Source organism: Eumetopias jubatus, unplaced genomic scaffold (genome assembly GCF_037043125.1).
Source record: "Eumetopias jubatus isolate StellerSeaLion01/CBP00866 unplaced genomic scaffold, mEumJub1_p1.0 scaffold_4, whole genome shotgun sequence".
NCBI classification, from domain to species: Eukaryota; Metazoa; Chordata; class Mammalia; order Carnivora; family Otariidae; genus Eumetopias; species Eumetopias jubatus.
Window position 1 is genome coordinate 68,335,545 of NW_028274810.1, and position 24,013 is coordinate 68,359,557.

The following is a 24,013-nucleotide window of genomic DNA, read 5'->3' on the forward strand; positions in this document are numbered from 1 at the left end:
CTATGTAGTCATTTATTTGGAATCTTAAAAGCTCCATGAGTGAAAGTCTTTGACCCTGATTTGGAACTCAGGATAGCCTACTAACTTTTCAGTTCAACTTAACATGATTCCCTGTAGACCTTGTCCTATTTTTTGGTATCTTTGAGTCTCACTATATATAGTAAGTCAATCAAGTAAGGTTTTTCCGTACTGGTTTTAGTAATAGAACTATAGAACTATAGCACATGAGAGCTGGAAAGCATCATAGAGAATACCTTTTTTCCGGGGTCCTATCACCACTCCTGTTATTATTCTTGATTATTTCAACATTCAATATTTTCATGTCTGGCATCTCAGTTCTTTCATATTCACCATCCTCAGAAACTCTAGTCATTGTCATAATCTAGACCTTATCAGTTATTACATATTTTATTTAAACTAAGATGCCACTACATTTCTCTTTTGAGAGATGATAAAATGTGAAAGAAATACCTGTATCATCTCTTATCTTTTTCAGTTAACCCCTTTCAAATCCCATGTGTATAATTCTGTGACCCCCCATAAGAAACTCATAGCATTGTTCCTAATATCTTTTCAGTGCTGCTCTCACCCTCCTTGTATATTTATTTTCTTCTTTATCAGCTTAGAATTCATGTTTTATCTTAATAATCATTCCTCTGCATACACTTTCAACTATCTTGCCCCCTTTTCCCCTGTCCTACTTCCTAGAAAAGCGCCAACTCTGGTCAGATCCAAATATATCAGAATAAATTTTACCAGTTGTTCATGAGCAGATGGATGTATCTGGAGAAAAACTAAAACCGTGATTTTTTTATTTCTCTTTAAATTACAGCCTCAGGTGAGCCCATACTATATTTGCCAAGTTTAACTATTTCATACTTCACAAGTTGAATCATGCAGTATTTGTCCTTTTTTGACTAATACATTTCATTTAGCATAATGTCTCCAGATTCATCCATGTTGTTGCAAGTGGCAGAGTAATATCTTTTTTAAAGTTGAGTAATATATCATATATATATATCATATATTCCGTATGCATTCCATTTTATGTATACACAATATTGCTTTATTCATTCATCTGTTGATGATACTTAGGTTGTTTCTATATCTTGGTTATTGTGAATAATGTTTCAGTGAACATGGGAGTGCAGAAATCTCTTTAAGATTCTGATTTCAGTTCTTTCAGATATATACTAAGAAGTGGGATGGTAGGGTTTTTTCTTTAAATTTTTTTATTGTTATGTTAATCACCATACATTACATCATTAGTTTGTGATGTACTGTTCCATGATTCATTGTTTGTGCATAACACCCAGTGCTCCATGCAGAACGTGCCCTCTTTAATACCCATCATCAGGCTAACCCATCCCCCCACTCCCCTCCCCTCTAGAACCCTCAGTTTATTTTTCAGAGTCCATCGTCTCTCATGGTTCGTCTCCCCTTCCGATTTACCCCCCTTCATTCTCTCCCTCTTGCTATTTTCTTCTTCTTTTTTTTTCTTAACATATATTGCATTATTTGTTTCAGAGGTACAGATCTGTGATTCAACAGTCTTGCACAATTCACAGCGCTCACCATAGCACATACCCTCCCCAATGTCTATCACCCAGCCACCCCATCCCTCCCACCACACCCCCACTCCAGCAACCCTCAGTTTGTTTCCTGAGATTAAGAATTCCTCATATCAGTGAGGTCATATGATACATGTCTTTCTCTGATTGACTTATTTCACTCGGCATAACACCCTCCAGTTCATACATGTCGTTGCAAATGGCAAGATCTCATTCCTTTTGATGGCTGCATAATATTCCATTGTGTATATATATACCACATCTTCTTTTATTTGGTATTCTATAGTAGGTTTATTTTTAATATTTTGAGCAATCCCCAAACTGTTTTCCATAGCTGCTGCACCATTTCACATTTCTCCAAAAATGGCCAACAGTATATGAAAGGATGTTCAACATCTTTGATTATCAGGAAAATTCAAATCAAAATTATAATAAGATACCACGTTACACCTATTAGGATGGCTATTACCAAAAAAAACCCTAAAAGATTTTAACTGGTGTTGGCAGGGATGTGAAGACATTGGAATCCTCATATACTCCCTCCTTCATAAGCACTTTGCTTGTCTTGAAACTCTACACTCTCCTGGTTTCCTCCTTACCTCCTGACCATTCCTTTTTATATATATATATATATATCTTCCTCTCTTTCTCAGTATGCTCAATATGTAAGTGTTGGAGTTTTTTCTACCTACATTCACTTTCTAAGTGATTTCATCTAGTTCTGTGGCTTGAAATACCATCTGTATACTGTCAGATATATATTGTCTCCAGTTCCAACTTTTCTCCTGGTCGTACATCCCATAGTATTCCATATATACATTCATGGAACTACCGTTTGACCAGGTGTTTAGATCAAAGAACTTGGATGAATTTTTAGCTTTTCTTTTTCTCTCACACCATGTATCCAATCATTCAGAAAATCCCATTTTCTCTACCTTCACAATTAATCCCACCTCTGATCACATCTCCCACTGCAGTCACCTAGTCTAAGGTCACCTCTAATTTAAATTACTCCTAGCTGGTTTCTTTGCTTCCACTCTTACTCATATTCTCTTCTTCACATAGTAAATGAGATCTTGTTGTTCCTTTGCTCAAATGTTTAATGGCTTTCCAACTCAGAGTAAAATTTCTAGTCCTTACTGTAGCCTCCAAGGCCCTGCATGCTGTATCACCCTGCATCCCTACTGATCTCATCTCTTACCACTCTCTATCTCACTTGCTTTACTTCACTAAGGGCACTTATACTGTTTCCTCTGCCTAGAAACTCTTCTCTAAGAAATTCACACTTCTTTGAAATCTGTTCAAATGCTACCTTTCCTAACCATACAATATAAAATTATAACCTTCAAATCCTCAGTCTTTATCCTCTTACCCTGTTTTATTCTATATAGCACTCACAACCTCCTAACATCTCTCTCTTTTTTTTTTTTCATTAGTATAGTGTCAGTCTCTCTCCACTATAATGTAAGCTCCATAGTTGGGATTTACCTGTGTGGTTCACTCTATATTCATAGCAGCTAGAACAAGGCCTGGCAAATAGAGGGAGACTAATAAATATTTGTTGACTTGCTTAGTGATTAACAGAATAAATATACAATTTCAAAGTCCTTCTCTGATTTAAAGATGGTAGAGAATAGGCTAAGACCACAAACTTGGGAGTCAGGTAGACCTGGGTTCAAATTCTAGCTCTACTACTTTCTATCTTACTGTTTGTTTTGGAGAAAGTAAGTTAACCTTTCTGAGCTGCTTTCTAACCAGTAAAATAAAGGCATTAATATCTACCTTAGGATACTATTTGTTGGATTGAATGAACGAATATAAACAAAATACCTACCCTTAGACAATGGACATAATAGGCATTGAATAAAATGTTCTCCTTTCTCTTATTGTCTTAAGATTTATTTTTACTCTTCATATCTTAGAGGTCCTTGGGATAATATATCAGACTATTCTGTCCAAATATGTTGATGCTTCTATCCTACTTAAACTCCATGCACTTTGGTACTACAATAATAACATTCAGGATGCTCTCACATTGATTTTCAAACCCTTCAACAATGAATTTGGATGGTTTTTCAGATACTATAGTCTATTAACTTCTTCCCTGTACCTTGTGATTCACTTACACTTATTATTCAGGGAACACATGGTATAAGGTCCCACCTCCACACTTTTATGTATTTTGCTTGTCTCTGCTCACAGTATCCTTTCCCAATATCACCCTTGTTAAAATTCTGACCATTGTTCAAGTCCTGGTCAAAATAGCAAATCCCTAGACATCTCTGTCCTCAGTTCATTAGTTGCTCTTTCTCCCTTCCCTGTAAAATGTTACTGCTTCATACGGCTTCCAGTCTGGCATAATCTTCTCAGGGAAGCCTTCCTCGCCCCATGCCTTCCTCCCTCTCCCACACTCAGTTTCCACAAGGTACACATCTGATTCTCATGCCATACTTCCCCCTGTCTAACATTTACCATAGTGAGGGGCATTGTATGCTCGCATGTCTGTTTCCCTCCAAGATTGTAACTTTCTTGAAGGCAGGGTCAATGCCTTATCCACAATCTGCCAAGACTTAATGTGGTTCCTGGAAGATAGTTGATGCTCAATGTATTAATGAATGAACAAAGTGTCTCTTTTCTAATCTGGATCTGGAAATTTGGAACTATTTCTTCGTCATCTCTATATGTTTTATTCATCCTCTATCATAGTAGCTGGAACATAGGGAAGAGATGTATTTTAGTTACTAAGATATGTCCTCTAGAATCTGACATCTTCAGTTCAAGTCTCAGATCTACTATTTACCGGCTGTATGATTTAAACAAATTACTTACCATCTCTATACTCCAGTTCATTTATCTCTAATACAGAGATAATAGAGGTTGTTGTTATGAGGATTAAATACAGTAATTCTTATATACGATTTAGCCCACTATCTGGCCCATACGCTGTCAACAAACAGTTGTTATTTTTATAATGCAGTTTGGAATTTGTCGCTCAGAAGATTTCTGTAAGCATTAACCATATATCAGGAGTATACTATGAAGTAAAAATAGAGATGTATACCACATATTCTAAAACCATAAGGAATTCACAGTCAAGTGGCAGAGCAATTTGTTAGTTCACATCTCCTGATAAGCAGATGCCAAAACAGGATTGAAAATTGTTAGTATTCTATTAGAGTAAATGCCCGTGAGAGAAAATGGGGAGAGAGCCAAAGAGGCTTGGAAGCCATTGAGATTGCAATGTGAGTCTGAACCCAAGCAAAGTAGGGAGGGAAGTTTGGGTAAAAAGTTCAGCAAGATCACTGGGGAGTCCTTGAGCCAAAGTCACCTGTCAGAGGAGTCTCATGTCTTCCAAGAATGGGTTTGTCTTAGTATATTCCTGTCATACTCAACACTGGGTCTTTGGCAAGGAGCAATCTGTGAGAAAAGTGGCTTTTGAGCAAGTGCAGCAGTGGATTTTAGAGTACAGCAGCTAGAGTCCTAGGTCAATTATGTTTCCCTATATTAAAGGTTTACAAGGTACATTCTCATAGCTTCCATAGGAAAATGTGTGAGTAATATATATATATATATATATATATATATATATATATATATATATATATATATATATATATGTTGCAGATTTGGGGATGGGCACAGAGAAAAAGGTGACCATCTCCCTGGGAAATACACAGAAGTGCTAAAAAGAGAGATACTTCAAGGATGCAGAGCTAGCTATGACCATAGCCATTGATCATACTTACTGAATCAGTATGTAAGGAAGGAACAAGTCAGCTGAGGAAGGATGATGGTCAGTGGAATGACTATCACACTGTAGCTCCTGCACTTCTAATAGTTAGAAACATATGTGAGTTCTGTTGCCACATCACTTATTTCCAGAGTTTATTTTTGGACATATTCTTGCAGAAAAAGAGTCTTTTTAAAATGTTCATCTGTTTCCACTCTAAACTCATTTAGAACTGGAGTGTTTTGGTTGGATCCAAAAATCACTTGAAATATGGGCTGTGATCAAACCTTGTACTGGAGTATGCTGATGACTCTAGGTGGTGTGTAACCCACACAAATGGAAACAATATTCAAACCTCTTATCAGGTCCACCCACTGTAGGCACCAGAATAGTAATTCCAAAGATAACCTGGTTCCTACTCTACAAAAAAAACAACAACAGAAAAAAAACAACCAAACAAACAAACAAAAAAACACTTGAAGGGGTCTGGGACTTTACAAAAACAGAAAAGCAATCAGTTGGGAAGAATTGATTCCAGATTATGTATGGTAGATTATTTAAAAAATGGCCTCCAATTAAACATAGCACCCTAAGTTCATGCTCCTTTGCAATGTGATATTGACAGTCTTCCAATCAAGAGGTAGAGTCTATTTCTTCATCCTTTCCATCTAGACTGGCATTATGACTTGCTTTAACCACCAGAATGGGCAGAAGAGATTGATTTTTGAAGGTAGGCATTAAGAGCCCTTACCATTCTGCTTTGGTGCTATTAAAATATTTCTGTCATTGTATGAAGAAGTCATCTATCCTGCTAGAGAATGAGAGACAACATGAAGGAAACCTGAGATATCACTCCAGATGACAGTCACACCAACTGCCAGATATGTGAGTGAGACCATCTTAGATCAGCCCTAGTTGGCCATTAGATGACTGCAAGTATTTAAAGAATCCATGTGAGATTTGCAGAACTGCCCAACAGAGTCCAGCTCAAATTGCTTATGGACACAATTGTGAGCAAATAAATTATTATTGTTTTAACCCACTAAGTTTTGGAGTGATTTGTTATGTAGCAATAGATAACTACTGTTATAGAATTAACTGTTTTAGGTTTAATATTGTTATATATCCAAAGATAATTTTTAAATATTCCTAAAATATTAATAATTTTGAGAAAGGATAGTTTAGTGGAAAGGGGTTGGGGTTTGTCTTTGCAAATTTGGGTTCTGGTCATCTGAATATCCCACCTAGCCTCTCTAAGCCTTAGTTTTCTCATCTGCAGAACAGGAAACACAATTCTTAACTGTATAGGCTTAGTATAAGGACTGAATGGCCAAAAAGTAGTAATGCACATGGTGACTAGCACATGAAATCACACAATAAATGTGAATTTAAACCCCTGTCCTCCCTCAGCCTTACACATAGTGGGTGCTTCATAAATATATGTGGAATTTAGTTGAATCCTGCTCTCTGGTTGATCTTACTTCAGAAGATTTCCATCTTATTTGATAAACTTACTGGCAGTGATTTACATATATACACATATTTTTTTTTTTTTTACTTACCAAGGAAGGATTTCTGGAGGATAAAAACAGATATATGTTTTCCTGAGTTTAGTAGATAGATGTTGGAGGTAAAGAAGAGATGATATTAATAAAAAAAGTATGTGACCAGACAAATACTTAATGGGTATGAGATTTTCTTTGGGGGTGATGAAATGTTTTAGGATTAGATAGAGGTGATGGTTGCAAAACATTGTGAATACACTGAATTGTTCACTTTAAAATGGTTAATTTAGTTGTATGACTCTCACTTCAACTAAAAAACTAAAAAAAGGGGGGGGCGGAGGAAGATGGTGGAGGAGTAGGAGACCTGGATTTCGTCTGGTCTCAGGAATTCAGCTGAACAGGGATCAAACCATTCTCAACACCTACGAACTCAACAGGAGACCGAAGATAAGAAGAGTAACAACACTCTGAACAGAAAAGCGACCACTTTCTGGAAGGTAGGACGTGCGGAGAAGTGAATCCAAGGCAATATTCAGGAGGATAGACGGCGGGGGAGGGGGCCTCCGTCAGCCGCTTCTGGCAAGTGATAGAGCCGCGGAGCAAAAAATCAGAACTTTTAGAAGTCGGCTCTGCGGAGGGACGTCGCTCCAGTGGCTAAGCGGGGGTGGAACCCTCGTGGGACAGTGTGGTCTCAGGCCCCTCAGGGTCACAGAAAGACCGGGGGTGCCTGAGTGCAGCAGAGCTCCCAGGTATCAGAGCGGGGAAGCCGGATGCAAAGACAGAGCCGAGGCACGGGCTCTCAGCTCGGGGTTGCCATAAACTGTGACCCGCAGCACAGTCGGGCCACTGCTCCTCCAGCAGGGACCCAACAAGCGGCAGAGCCGGGGGGACTCCCCTTCCTCCCCCGGGAGGAGCGGCGCAGGAGCGCACCGCAGGGATCTGCTGGGTTTGGAGACTCCACACGGGGTCGGGTGCCAGAGATAGAAATGCTCTGTCACAGGCTGGGTGAGCACGCAGTGCGGCCGGAGACCGGGGAGACGGGAGTGACTGCTTTTCTCTGGGGGCGCACTGAGGAGCGAGGCCCCGAGTTCTCAGATCCTCCAGGTGGAGACTGGGAAGCCACCATTTTCACCCTGGTCCTCCAAAGCTGTACCGAGAGCTTGCAGAGAGCAAAAGCTCCTGAGAGCAAACCGGAGCAGCTTGCTTAGCCAGGACTGACAAGGGCGGGGCAATTCCACCTCCAGCAAAGATATTTGGGAACCACGGCAACAGGCCCCTCCCCCAGAAGATCAGCAAGAACAGCCAGCAAGCCAAGACCAAGTTTACCAATCAAGGAGAACAGGAGAACTCCAGTGCTAGGGGAATACTGCACATAGAATTCATGGCTTTTTTACCATGATTCATTAGTTTTTCAAACTTAATTTTTTTAACTGTTTTTTTTTAAATTTTTCTTTTTCCCTTTTTCAAACAACATCTTATCAATCCCTTTTTTAAAAAAAACATTTTTTATTTTTCATTTTTAGAGTCATATTTTTATCCCTTCATACTAGTTACCCTTATTTTTGGCATATATATATAAGTTGTTCTCTCTTTAAAATTTTGAGATACAGTTTCTTCTAACAGATCAAAATATACCCTAAATCACTAGTTTATGGCTTTGTTCTATTCTCCTGCCTGATCACATACTCTCCCTTTTTTTTCTTTTTTTTCTTTTTTCTTTTTCTTTTTAAATTTTCCTCTTTCTTTTTAAAAACAACTTCTTATCTTATCAATTCCTTTTATAAAATCTTTTATAATTTTCATCTTTACAGTCATCTGCCATTCCTTCATTGTATCAACCTTTATTTTGTACATATATAAGTCTTTCTTCCTTTAAAATTTTAGCAGACACTTTCTTCTAACAGACAAAAATATGCCCAAAAGTTAGTGTGTGGCACTGATCTATGCATTAGCCTGATCATATTTGATCATATTCTGTTTTTTTCTTGTTTTGTTCTGTTTTTGTTTGTTTTTATCTTTTTCTTTTTCCTTTTTTTTTCTCTTCTTTCTTTCCCTTTCTTGTACCCTGGTTTCAGGTCTTTTCTGATTTGTATACAGTATATTTGCTGGAGACGTTGTTAACCTGTTAGCATTCTGTTCTCTCATTCATCAGTTCTCCTCTGGACAAAATGACAAGACGAAAAAAATCACCTCAGCAAAAAGAACAAGAGGTAGTACTGTCTGCCAGGGACCTACTCAATACTGACATTAGTACAATGTTGGACCTAGAGTTCAGAATCATGACTTTAAAGATATTAGCTGGGCTTGAAAAAAGTGTGGAAGTTATTAGAGAAACCCTTTCTGGAGAAATAAAAGAACTAAAAATCTAACCAAGTCGAAATCAAAAAGGCTATTAATGAGGTGCAATCAAAAATGGGGGCACTAACTGCTAGGATAAAAGAGGCAGAAGACAGAATCAGCACTATAGAAGACCAAATGATGGTAAATAAAGAGGCTGAGAAAAAGAGAGATAAACAACTACAGAATCACGAGGGCAGAATTCGAGAGATAAGTGATACGATAAGACAAAACAACATTAGAATACTTGGGATCCCAGAAGAAGAAGAAAGGGAGAGAGGGGCAGAAGGTATATTGGAGCAAATTATAGCAGAGACCTTCCCTAATGTGGGGAAGGAAACAGGCAACCAAATCCAGGAGGCACAGAGAACCGCTCTCAAAATCAATAAAAATGGGTCAACACCCCGACATCTAATAGTAAAACTTACGAGTCTCAGAGACAAAAAGAAAATCCTGAAAGCATCTCGGGAGAAGAGATATGTAACCTACAATGGTAGAAACATTAGATTGGCAACATCCCTATCCACAGAGACCTGGCAGGCCAGAAAGGACTGGCATGATATCTTCAGAGCACTAAACGAGAAAAATATGCAACCAAGACTACTATATCCAGCTAGGCTATCATTGAAAATAGAAGGAGAGATAAAAAGCTTCCAGGACAAACAAAAACTAAAGGAATTTGCAAACACAGCACCAGCCCTACAAGAAATATTGAAAGAGGTCCTCTAAGCAAAAAGAGAGCCTAAAAGCAGCATAGATCAGAAAGGAACACAGACAATATACAGTAGCAGTCACCTTACAGGCAATACAATGGCACTAAAATCATACCTTTCAATAGTTACCCTGAATGTAAATGGGCTCAATGCCCCAATCAAAAGACACAGGCTATCAGATTGGATTAAAAAACAAGACCCATCAATATGCTGTCTGTAAGAGACTCATTTTAGACCCAAAGACACCCCGACATTGAAAGTGAGGTGGTGGAAAACCATTTATCATGCTAATGGACACCAAAAGAAAGCTGGGGTGGCAATCCTTCTATCAGACAAATTAGATTTAAAAAAAAAGACTGTAATAAGAGATGAGGAAGGACACTATATCCTACTTAAAGGGTCTATCCAACAAGAAGATCTAACAATTGTAAATATCTATGCCCCTAACGTGGGAGCAGCCGATTATATAAGGTAATTAATAACAAAAGCAAAGAAACACATGGACAACAATACAATAATAATGGGGGACTCTAACACCCCCCTAACTGAAGGGACAGATCATCTAAGCAAAAGATCAACAAGGAAATAAAGACTTTAAATGACACACTGGACCAAATGGACTTCACAGACATATTCAGAACATTCCATCCCAAAGCAACGGAATACACATTCTTCTCTAGTGCCCATGGAACATTCTCCAGAATAGATCACATCCTAGGTCACAAATTAGGTCTCAACCAGTACCAAAAGATTGGGATTATTCTCTGCATATTTTCAGACCACAATGCTTTGAAACTAGAACTCAATCAAAAGAGGATAGTCGGAAAGAACTCAAATACATGGAGGCTAAAGAGCATCCTACTAAAGAATGAATAGGTCAACCAGGAAATTAAAGAATAATTTAAAAAATTCATGGAAACCAATGAAAATGAAAACACAACTGTCCAAAATCTTTGGGATACAGCAAAGGCCGTCCTGAGAGGAAAGTATATAGCAATATGAGCCTTTCTCAAGAAAGAAGAAAGGTCTCAAATACACAACCTAACCCTACACCTAAAGGAGCTGGAGAAAAAACAGCAAATAAAGCCTACACCCAGCAGGAGAAGAGAAATCATAAAGATCAGAGCAGAAATCAATGAAATAGAAACCAAAAGAACAGTAGAACAGATCAACGAAACTAGGAGCTGGTTTTTTGAAAGAATTCACAAGATTGATAAACCTCTGGCCAGACTTATCAAAAGAAAAGGGAAAGGACCCAAATCAAGAAAATCATGAATGAAAGAGGAGAGATCACAACCAACACCAAAGAAATACAAACAATTATAAGAACATATTATGAGCAACTCTATGCCAGCAAATTAGATAACCTAGAAGAAATGGGTGCATTCCTAGAGATGTATCAACTACCAAAATTGAACCAGGAAGAAAGAGAAAACCTGGAACAGACCTATAACCACTAAAGAAATTGAAGCAGTCATCAAAAATCTCCCAACAAACAAAAGCCCAGGGCCAGATGGCTTCCCAGGGGGATTCTACTAAACATTTAAAGAAGAATTAATACCTATTCTTCTGAAACTGTTCCAAAAAATAGAAATGGAAGGAAAACTTCCAAACTCGTTTTATGAGGCCACCATTACCTTGACCCCAAAACCAGACAAAGACCCCATCAAAAAGAATTACAGACCAATATCCTTGAAGAACATGGATGCAAAAATTCTCACCAAAATACTAGCCAATAGGATCCAACAGTACATTAAAAGGATTATTCACCATGACCAAGTGGGATTTATCCCTGGGCTGCAAAGCTGGTTCAACATCAGCAAATCAATCAACGTGATACAGTACATTAACTAAAGAAAGAACAAGAATCATATGATCCTCTCAATAGATGCAGAAAAAGCATTTCACAAAGTACAGCATCCTTTCTTGATAAAACTCTTCAGAGTATAGGGATAGAGGGTACATACCTCAATATCATAAAAGCCATCTATGAAAAACCTACAGCGAATATCATTCTCAATGGGGAAAAGCTGAGAGCTTTTCCCCTAAGGTCAGGAATGCGGCAGGGATGTCCACTCTCACCACTGCTATTCAACATAATATTAGAGGTCCTAGCCACAGCAATCAGACAACAAAAAGAAATCAAAGGCATCCAAATCGGCAGAGAGGACGTCAAACTCTCACTCTTTGCAGATGCTATGATACTGTATGTGGAAAACCCAAAAGACTACACCCCAAAACTGCTAGAACTCATACAGGAATTCAGTAAAGTAGCAGGATATAAAATCCATGCACAGAAATCAGTGGCATTCCTATACACCAACAACAAGACAGAAGAGAGACAAATCAAGGAGTCGATCCCATTTACAATTGCACCCAAAACCATAAGATACCTAGGAATAAATGTAACCAAAGAGGCAAAGGATCTGTACTCAGAAAACTATAAAATATTTATGAAAGAAATGGAAGAAGACACAAAGAAATGGAAAAATGTACCATGCTCATGGATTGGAAGAACAAACATTGTGAAGATGTCAATGCTACCTAGAGCAATCTACACATTCAATGCAATCCCCATCAAAATACCATCCACCTTTTTCCAAGAAATGGGACAAATAATCCTAAAATTTGTATGGAACCAGAAGAGACCCCAAATAGCCAGAGGAATCTTGAAAAAGAAAAGCAAAGCTGGCGGCATCACAATTCCAGACTTCCAGCTCTATTACAAAGCTGTCATCATCAAGACAGTATGGTACTGGCACAAAAACAGACACATAGATCAATGGAACAGAATAGAGAGCCCAGAAATGGACCCTCAACTCTATGGTCAACTCATCTTTCACAAAGCAGGAAAGAATGTCCAATGGCAAAAAGACAGTCTCTTCAACAAATGGTGTTGGGAAAATTGGACAGCCACATGCAGAAGAATGAAACTGGACTATTTCCTTACACCACACACAAAAGTAGTCTCAAAATGGATGAAAGACCTAAATGTGAGACAGGAGTCCATCAAAATCCTAAAGGAGAACACGGCAGCAACCTCTTCGCCCTCAGCTGCAGCAACTTCTTCCTAGAATCATCGCCAAAGGCAAGGGAAGCAAGGGCAAAAATGAACGATTTGGATTTCATCAAGATAAAAAGCTTTTGCACAGCAAAAGAAACAGTCCACAAAAACAAAAGACAACCGACAGAATGGGAGAAAATATTTGCAAATGACATATCAGATAAAGGGCTAGTATCCAACATCTATAAAGAACTTATCAAACTCAACACCCAAAGAACAAATAATCCAATCAAGAAATGGGCAGAAGACATGAACAGACATTTTTCCAAAGAAGACATCCAAATGGCCAACAGACACATGAAAAAGTGGTCAACATCGCTCGGCATCAGGGAAATCCAAATCAAAACCTCAATGAGATACCACCTCACACGCATCAGAATGGCTAAAATTAACAAGTCAGGAAACGACAGATGTTGGCGGTATGTGGAAAAGGGGAACCCTCCTACACTGTTGGTGGGAATGCAAGCTGGTGCAACCACTCTAGAAAACAGTATGGGGGTTCCTCAAACAGTTGAAAATAGAGTTACGATACGATCCAGCCATTGCACTACTGGGTATTTACCCCAAAGATACAAATGTAGGCATCCGAAGGGGTACGTGACCCTGATGTTTATAGCAGCAATGTCCACAATAGCCAAACTGTGGAAAGAGCCAAGATGTCCATTGACAGATGAATGGATAAAGAAGAGGTGGTATATATACACAATGGAATATTATGCAGCCATCAAAATGAATGAGATCTTGCCATTTGCAACGACGTGGATAGAACTGGAGGGTGTTATGCTGAGTGAAATAAGTCAATCAGAGAAAGACATGTATCATATGACCTCACTGATATGAGGAATTCTTAATCTCAGGAAACAAACTGAAGGTTGCTGGAGTGGTGGGGGTTGGGATGAATTGGGTGGCTGGGTGATAGACATTGGGGAGGGTATGTGCTATGGTGAGCACTGTGAATTGTACAAGACTGATGAATCACGGATCTGTACTTCTGAAACAAATAATGCAATATATGTTAAGAAAAAAAAAGAGGAAGAAGATAGCAGGAGGGGAAGAATGAAGGGGAGTAAGTCGGAGGGGGAGATGGACCATGAGAGATGATGGATTCTGAAAAACAAACTGAGGGTTCTAGAGGGGAGGGGGGTGGGGGGATGGGTTAGCCTGGTGATGGGTATTAAAGAGGGCACATTCTGTGTTGAGCACTGGGTGTTATGCACAAACAATGAATCATGGAACACTACATCAAAAACTAATGATGTAATATATGGTGATTAACATAACAATAAAAAATTATTAAAAAATACTAAAAAAAAGATGTGGCTACATAACAAGGATGATCTGGGTTGGGAGTGAAGCTGTGAAAAGTGAAATAGAGAAATGGAAGGCCCTATAGGGAATAGAAAGGGACTGGTGTAATCAGTTCCACAAGGAATAATTCAGTTTTTATGTGGATCAAGGAGGTCATGTGGCATGATATAACCAGTTATTTAGCTGGCCAGGCAATCTGTGAATTAGAGGGGAGGGTATATGTTCTGCTGCAACTGGGCTGAGTTTCTTTCTTCCTACAAATGTGACACTTACTACTGCTTCAATACTTTTTCTCATGTAGTTTCACTAGTCTAGAATGCCACCTGGTTTTCCCAAGGCAAAAATTGATATGCTAGTACTGCTTTTTAATTTAGGAGGGAGGCAGTCTCAGAACCAAGAGTGAGGGAAAAGGGGAATATAGAGAAAGAGGCAGAATAAATATATAGGCATATTTCTGGCTGGCCACAGCTTTGCAACAAACATATTTGGCTTCTTAGTCTCTTTCCTCTCCTATTAGTGAAAATATACCCTACTGAGCATCAGTTCTTCCTTACTTCAGGTTGTGAGACATAGTCCCCCGTGGCTGCTGAGGAACAAATTCCAAGGCGCGGCAGCAGATGCATCCACAGATGAGTCACAGGGTACAGAATGAGTCATTAAGGAGGTATGTGGTGTGCAAGCCAGCAGCACCCCATGCTGGCCTACCTGTAGCCTCATGGGCTTGGGTAGGTGAGCCCAGTGTAAGTGTGTAGGCACCAAGCAGATCCTATAGTGCCTTGTACCTCAGCAATAGCAGTGGAGCCCTGGCTGTAGGAGGCAAGAGTTGCATGATGCTAGATGTGAGGCCAGGCTCTGTTGGGTTATTACTATAACATAAAAATCTAGAGCTATTAAGGGAGCATATTTTGGGATGAGTACTGGGTGTTATACACAACTAATGAATTGTTCAACACTACAACAAAAACTTATGATGTACTATACGTTGGCTAACTGAACATAATGAAAAAAAAATCTAGTGCTGTAACTGCCATGGGCCTGGCTGGATAAATAGGGAGAGTACCAAAGCAGTATGGCCTCTACCATAAAGGTAGTGAAGGAGCTCAATAAGCCTCACTCCAATGAAAATAAAACCCTTCTTCTGCAAATTCCAGGACTGTGGTTGGTGCTAGGTAATTTTCATATGTAATCATGAGTAGCATCAAGTAAAAAACATGGCTGAGCAAATTTGGGGGGGTGAATAACTTGGTTGGGTATTTTCATCTGAATTATATCTCTAATTGCTATCTCCCAGATCACAGCAATTTGGCCTTGTCTTATAAACATTAAACATACCCTAACACCCAGCAATTCTACTTCTAGGTAGATATCCAAAATAAACTTTTGAAGTGTGGACCAGGATACAAGATTGAGCACAGCAACCCTGGTTATAATGGTAAAAATCTAGAATTAATTTTAAAAATAAATGAGCAGAATAAAATAAGGCTGTACACAGATAATAGTGTCTCACAAAGCGTGGATTATCATTATTTTAATTCTATATACCCAACATTATCTAAAACACAATTTTTCCTTTCTGTTCTATATCCAGTTGTATCACAAGATAGAGCACTTGTAATTACTAGAATACAGTGATTTATATACCACCTTTGCACATGATGTTTCCTTGGTCTGCTATGTTCTTTCTATAGTCACTCCTCAAACTCTAGGCCTCAGCCTAAGTAAATATCCCTCCTTTGGGAAGGAGCAGTGGAACATCTCTTGAGACCAAGATATGGGCAGTTTCCCAGTCTGTCTATTCTTGAGGCCATCCCTCTGGGAGTGGTGATATGATTATGCTATCATCGATCCAGCACAGGTTAGTTGATACCCTCAATCGTGTGGTAGATAGAATAGAACTGTGGACATTTTGATGAGCTTCCTCAGAAAAGGTACATGTTTTGTTATATAGAAAACTGTAAATAAGAATGTTCAGGCATATGAAGAAAGTGTGAGCAAAAACACGAAAGAGGAAAAGCATAAAATATAATCCAGGAAGAATGGGAGGTTTGTTTTATGTCCTGTAAGTATAGTAGTAGGACCTAGAGATTATAAGTCCAACATACTGATCTGGAGCTAAAGTTTGAAAGATTTTGTTAAGGAACCTGTAATTTGTTTTGGTGACAGTGTGAAAATCACTGAATGACTTTAGGCAGGAAGAACATCATCAAAGCTCTTTCTGGGAAATCTATTTGATAAAGTTGTATAGAAAAGATTGGCTGAGAAACATTCAGAACCTCTACAAGGAGCCACAATTTATATATATGAGCTGTAGGTATCCAGAGCATTTTGGACACCAAGCCATTCCAGAAGGGCTATTCATGTGTTTCTAAAACAAGAAATGAAACTTGGTCCAAAGTGGAAAAAAAAAGTTATGAGGTCAAAAGCCATGAGGATTATCAGAGTCAGGGTTCAGAGTAGTAAGCAAGTCAGTACAAGAGGTCTTTCAAGATTCTGAGTGTAGCAAAAGTTTAGGACTCCTGCTTCTCCTGATTATGAAGTAGGGGACCATGCCTAAAAGCTGAACAGAATCATGAAGGGGCAAGCTGGAAACTGCATGAAGTTTACCTTTTCGGAAGTGAGAGTAATGGTTTGACAGGAGGTATAAAGAATATAAAGAGGACTGGTGGCCATGGGCTGATGTCTTGCCTATTGTCTTAAACACTTTGGGAGCTCAACTTATTCTGGATGTACCATTTTATTTTTTTCAAGTCTGTATCCTATACCATGCAAACGTTTCTGCAGAGAAATTAGATAAATACCTAATAGCATACTGGAGTTCTAGTTCAGCCACAAATTAGTATCAAGATAGCTGCACAACCAAGTTAGATCACTAAATTACTCTGGAAATGTAGGCAGATAGAGTTTTGAGTACCTGACTTGCCTGAGTATCACCATGGAGCTCTTGGCTCCCTATAAAACATTAATATGACAAATTAGAGTTTTGATAATGCCAGATATATCAGCATTCATTTGTTTAATTAAACAATCAAGGTTGCTCTTAGTGTGGGTCATTTCAAAAAATGTTCAAAATAAAATTAAACACATAATTAAACTGACAAAAGATAAAGACCCTAATGCTCCAAGCTGAAGGCAGTTAATTTATATGGATCTTGGTCCCTGAAGGCACTAGACTTTATTAAAGTTACCAAGGAAGAGATGTGATAAAAATATTTTATGCAGTTCTTTAAAGGCTAAATTGCTCTGGCACTTTTAAAGTCCACAGTATTCTGTCAATTAGGATACCTTGTTAGCTAACTGTTTTTTCTGTTTCTGAAAGGGTCCAGAACTGAAAGCTGCCCTCCCCCTTCTTTATTTCTTATGACTAAAAGCATCCATGTACTATGCATTGTGGGTCATGTAATCAGAAAGTCACAGATGGATAGGCCCCAGGAGTTTATTATTACTAACAATAATGAATTGAAAAACCCATGCTCAATGTACCAATACTGGGCATGACACAATCACATACCGCTTTCCTCCTTCCCTTTCTCTCTCCCTTTTTTCCTCCCTCCCTCCCCACTTTTGTCTCTCTCCTACCTTTTTCTTTTTAATTCCTTCCTTTCTTTCTTCCTTCCTTCCAGCATCCTCTCCTTCCCTCTCTCCTGCTTCACCTTTTCCCTTTCTGGTCTGTTCCTCCCTGTATCACTTGCTCCATCTCTTATCGTATTCTCAAGACTATGTTATTCATTAAGTTCTCTTTCAATTTTGGAGTTCACGATTTAGTGCCATTTCCCTAATTAAGGGAACAGCTCTCCAAATTTGACATTCAGTCTCCTCTTATATTCTTCTAGTCATAGCCACTCATCACCTTCTAAGGATGCTCAGTCTCTCTCTGAATGAATCTGCCTCTAAAAAATGTCTTCCATAAAGTAAACTCAAGTTTGTCTTCCTGTGCTTCCTCATTGAGTGGTTGATTCTTTCCTCATATACTCTTCTTTGATACTTCCTTCTTTCTGAATCTAGAAAGTGTTTTACTGTCCTATCCATGCACCATGTCAATTTCTTCCCTCATGCCTCTACTCTTGTTAGTACCACTCCAGAAATTCTTTCCTCTGTCTAAATTCTGTAAGTATTATCTACCCTACTGACTGATCTAACCCTCACTGAACTCACTCTGTTAACACTTCTGGTTAGTACCTACTTGATGTACACGTCATTAACTGGAGTATTTCAAGAATAAATATTATACATTGTTCTACCTAGGAGCTATTTTGAAGTATCTTACTAATGATTGTTTATGGAAGGCAGGGACAGTAAAGAGTCCAGAGCTGACACTAGACCCTGCATAGTTGGGAGCTGAACAAGTTTCACTTGCTGAGAAGGTCTCAAGTTGCCCAAAATTTATAGAATCACATTCAGTTGAATAATCAACTATGCAGTGGGGGAAATGAAACCTGTGGAGTATCCCAAAGGTGAGTTGGGCACAGTTACTAGAGATAAAAGCTATATGATATTCCAAAATTGAAGCAAGCAGACATAATTTTGGATGGCCTATCAGTAGGCAGCAGTTGACAAAATGAATTCCAGGAAAGTTAAGTGACATTCCAGAGGTTATACCAAGTGGCAGACTGGGACTTTAATATAGGGCAAAGCAGTCCTAGGAAGATAAGATTACAAAGCAGAACATCAGAACCAGAGCTCTGGACACTTGGCCTCCCTCAGCACTTGGTCTACACCGCTGTCACTTATCATTGTCCATCTAAGATTATAGTTATCTGTGTGTCTCATTATCTCCTTCTTGGGATAAAAATCTCTCCAAAAGCAGAGTCTGGGCCTCATTCATTTTATATCACAGTAGCACCAAAAGCCTTGTCTTGGGCCACTGGGTGATAACGGCTTTAATGAATTCTTTCTGAGCATGCTTGAGGAGTATGCTTCCATGTAATTCTTGGTGCCCCAAAGTTGAGGCAGCAGAGCTGGTGGTTTCCCTGTGAGTGTCCAGGGCTTTTACCCCACTACTCTAAATTCCCTTCTTCTAGCTTCCTACTTGGTCTCTCCACTTGCCTAGTTGCATTTTTACTCCCATATCTACATACAATCAATATGTTGCTAGAACTATTTTCCAAGTAATTTCATCCTCCTAAAATATATCCCTTGGTACTGTCACACATATATGACCTAAAAATTTCAGTATAAATCCATCACTCAGCTTTCAAAGTTCTACCTAAAAATGATTCTAACCTACCTTCACAGTCTTATTTCCTATATCTCCACAAACTAGACTGTCTAGTAGTCTCCAAACATGTATAAACCATATATCCCCAACTTTCCCTGCTCTGTACTTTTGCTCAGGCTGGGCTATAGACCCAGAATGTTCTGTTATTTCCTTTTTATTGAAATCCTTTTTATTTTTTAAAACCCATATCAAATGCTACCTTCTTCATTAAACCTTTCCTGATTTTTTAACCTGGTAGACTCTTCCTCCTCTGGCCTCTTTTAAGGCTTTATTCTTTTTTCAGGAAATAGCATACATTTTTAATTGAATCGCAGTTATAATGTGTGATTTTCATTTATTTATTTATTCATTCATTAACTCAACAGACACTTATTAAACATGAGTACCTGCTTTATGGCCAGGCTCTTTACAAGTCGAACAAGATTGAGAAGTCCTTGCTATTGAAAGGCTCATGCTCCAATGGAGGAAACAAGATATTCATGAATATGTACTAAGCCTATAATGTGTTAGCCCTAAAAATAGGAATGAACAGAATCCTATGGAAGCAAAGGGGAAGGAACCAAGAACTTTAATTAATAGGAAGTTCATGGTATCTAATATAGATTAGGCAACATTTGAACTGTGATCAAGGAATGAGTAAGGGTGTGCCAAAATCAGAGAAGACTGATGGTTCAGTAGATTTTTACCACATTATAATCTCAATGAGAGGGGAAAGTATCTTACTCATCTCCTTATTCTTTTCACTCTGCCTTGCACATAATTAGTGCTGAAGTAAATATTTGTTGAATGAGCAAATGGGCAAATGTATGAAAGAATGCTTTCTCTAGGAGCTAGCCTGATGAAGTATACACTAAAATAGTTCAGAGAGTTACCTGATTGAATGCCTACTGTGAGAGGTCCAATCTATTCTTTGCTGAGGAGCTGCATTAAAAATGCAGACATGATAAAATATAACTCTCCATAAACATTTGTCTTTACTTGGATTATCTCCTAAAGAAAAATCCTAGATATGGAATTCCTAGAAAGAAGGACAAGTTGAGAATTGATACATATTACTGAATTGCTTTCCAAAAGGTGTATCAAGCAAAAGAACAAAGTAAGTCATAGTTGTTGATTGCCTATTATGTGTCAGTTGCTGTGCTATCAATTTTTATATGTATCATCATATTGAAATCTCACAATATTGAGAACTAATTATTTCTCTTTTACAGAGAATAAAACAAAAATTCAGACTATTTAAGGGACTTGCATTAGATCTCACAGATAGTAAATGAAGGAATCATGACTCAAATTCAAATAAAACAAATAAAAAAGATGAAAACAGAGAGGGAGGCAAATCATAAGAGACTCTTAACTATAGGAAACAAACTGAGGGTTGTTGGGGGGTAGGGATGGGGTAATTGGGTGATGGGCATTATGGAAGGCACTTGAACTAATGAGCACTGGGTGTTATATACAACTGATGAATCACTAAATTCTATCTTTGAAACTAATAATACAGTATATGTTGATTAAATTGAATTGAAACAAAAAAATTTCAAGGTCCAAACTTTATTTAAATTCTATACACAATTCAAGGATAGGCTTATGACATTGGTTTGGCTGGAATGGTAGATCTGTCTGGGCATTCATGAAAGGTAAACTTTAAAGAAGCCCAGTTGAATGAAAATATGAATATTAAGTTGAGGAATTTATTTTTTTCTCACAGGCAAGAACAGGTAAATATCACCCTTGATTCTTTGCAAATATGAAACGTTCATTCATTTGTTCATTTATTCATGTAGCAAACATTTACTGAGTATGACTATAATGTCATGTGACTCATATATACTCTGGAATTTATACATGCAAATATGTGATGTCCCTTTTAAGGTGATTCTAGAAATACGTGGCAAATGTTTTGGGAGGGCATATGAAATGCTGGGCAGAATAATTTTCAGGGACATAATGAAAAAATTAGATACATTTTAATAATAATAATGCTATGATACTCATTAATTTAGTAACCAATGTTTATTTATTGCATACAATGTATTGACCATAATGCTAAGTGTGTAACATATATTATTTCAAACTTCATAATCCTCTGAGAAATGTACCTTTCTATTGCCCAGATGAGGAAAAATGAGTTTCAAATCTAAATAACTATGCAAGATCAAAAGGGCTAGTAAAATTGTACTTGTTGACTAGGTGAGTGATTTTATCTTTATTTTGCAGATAGGAAAATGAGACTCAGGGAGGCAAAATATTGAAATTTTCTCAAGGCCACACAATTAGTAAGTAGTTTTCAAGTGGCTCCTTCCCATGTAGTAGGATCCTGGGAGGGACTAAGCACTCTGGGAAGGGAACAATATCTTAGAATCTGTAGTGGAAGCAATGTAGTAGTCACTTCCCTGTAGGCAGACCACAGTGTGGGGAACTAAAAGGGGAAATTAAGAGCTAGAGTCTTGGGTGAGATATGGAATTGAAAAGCCAAGTAGACCAGCCAAAGGATGCTGATTATAAACAGCCAGGCAGGGTAAGGTACAGAGATGGTGTCTAGTTATGAAATTTAACAGACCAGGATTAGAAAGTCAGGAGGTGGTTGTAATGGTGATGATGGTCTCAGCTAAATCAGTACTTTTCAACCTTCAGTACCCATACAGATCACCTGGGGATCTTATTAAAATGCAGATTCTTATTCAGTAATTTGATGATGAGACCCAAGATACTGTGTTTCCAACAGGCTCCAAGGTGATACCAATACAGCTGGTTTATGAACCAACACTCTGAATATCAAGGAGATAAAACATACTGAGTTTACTATGTATCAGGAACTCTTCTGTGAACTTATCTTGTATTAATTCATTGAATTACCTCCCTTAATGACCCCGTGAAGTAAGTAATATTTTTCTCTTTCTTTTGAAAACAAGGAAACTTAAGAAGCACAAGAAAGGCTACGTATCTTGCCAAACAAAGCAGTGGTGGAATCAGGATTCCAATTTAGACAGTCCGACTCTAGAACCCTCTGTGCTCGTAACTAATATATGTTATTGTCATATCAGAACAAAAGTTAAAGACAAATCCTATAAAAAGTTCAGTGCCAATAGGAGCAGTACTGCAGGGGCTTTTTACAAGTGTTGGGCATGGTGAGGAGAGAACAGTTAATGTCATTAACTCAGCATAGAGCATGGAAGAAACAGAACTTGACCTAAGGAGTCTGGTTGTAAAATCCACTATCTCTTTTGTGTGTGTCTCTGTGTGTTTTTAATATTTCAAGTTTTTATTTAATTCTAGTAGTTAACATATAATATAATGTTAGCTTCAGGAGTAGAATTTAGTGATTCATCACTTACATAAACACACAGTGCTCATCACAACAAGTGTCTTCCTTAATACCCATCACCCATTTAGCCCATCGCCCACCCACCTCCCTCCATCAACCCTCAGTTTGTTCTCTATGGTTAAGAGTCTTTTATGGTTTGCCTACCTCTCTTTTTTTCCCTCTTTCCCTATGTTCATCTGTTTTGTTTCTTAAATTCCACATATGAGTAAAGTCATATGGTATTTGTCTTTCTCTGACTGACTTATTTCTCTTAGCATAATACACTTTAGCTCCATCCATGTTGTTGCAAATGGCAAGATTTCATTCTTTATTATATCTGAGTAATATTCCATTGTATATATATTCCACATCTTTTTTATCCATTCATCTATCAGTGGATATTTGAGCTCTTTCTATAATCTGGCTATTGTTGATAATGCTGCTATAAACATCAGGGTGCATGTATCTCTTTGAATCAGTATTATTGTATCCTTTGGGTAAATACCTAGTAGTGCAATTGCTGGATCTTCTATTTTAAACTTTTTCAGGAACCTCCACACTGTTTTCCACAGTGGCTAGACGTTTGCTTTCCTACCAACGGTGTAAGAGGGTTCCCTTTTCTCAGCATCCTCACCAACATCTGCTGTTTCCTTTGTTGTTAATTTTAGCCATTCTGACTGGTGTGAGGTGGTATCTCATTGTAGTTTTGATTTTGTATTTCCCTGATGATGAATGATGTTAAACATCTTTTCACATGTCTGTTAGCCATCTGTAAGTCTTCTTTTGAAAGACTATACTTTCAGGGATCATTTCTATAGTTTGTAAGTCTTCTTTTGAAAAATGTCTATTCATGTTTTCTGCCCATTTCTTAACTAGATAATTGGTTTTTTGGGTGTTGAGTTTCTAAGTTCTTTATAGATTTTAGCTGCTAACCCTTTATCAGATACATCATTTACAAACATCTTTTCCCATTCTGAAGGTTGCCTTTTAGTTTTGTTGATTGTTTCATTTGTTGTTCAGAAGCTTTTTATCTGATCAAGTCACAATAGTTCATTTTTGCTTTTGTATCCCTTTCCTCTGGAGACATGTCTGGTAAGAATTTACTACTGCTGATGTGAAAGAGTTTGCTGCCTGTGTTCTCCTCGGATTTTTTTTTTTTTTTTTTTTTTTAGCTAGTTCATCCATGTATCAGCTGAACCTTTCCTTCATTTATTTTTTCAATTTTTTAATTGTTATGTTAATCACCATGCATTACATCATTTTTGA

General features: G+C 38.0%; 1 protein-coding gene and 1 pseudogene across 1 annotated transcript in view; both read left to right on the forward strand.

Moving 5' to 3' along the window:
• The window catches only part of AGBL4 (AGBL carboxypeptidase 4), a 1,510,278-nt gene that overhangs the window by 851,165 nt on the left and 635,100 nt on the right, over positions 1-24,013 (forward strand). The gene's annotated exons all lie outside the window — the stretch shown is intronic.
• On the forward strand, positions 23,535-23,624 carry LOC148164523 (small nucleolar RNA U3; annotated as a pseudogene).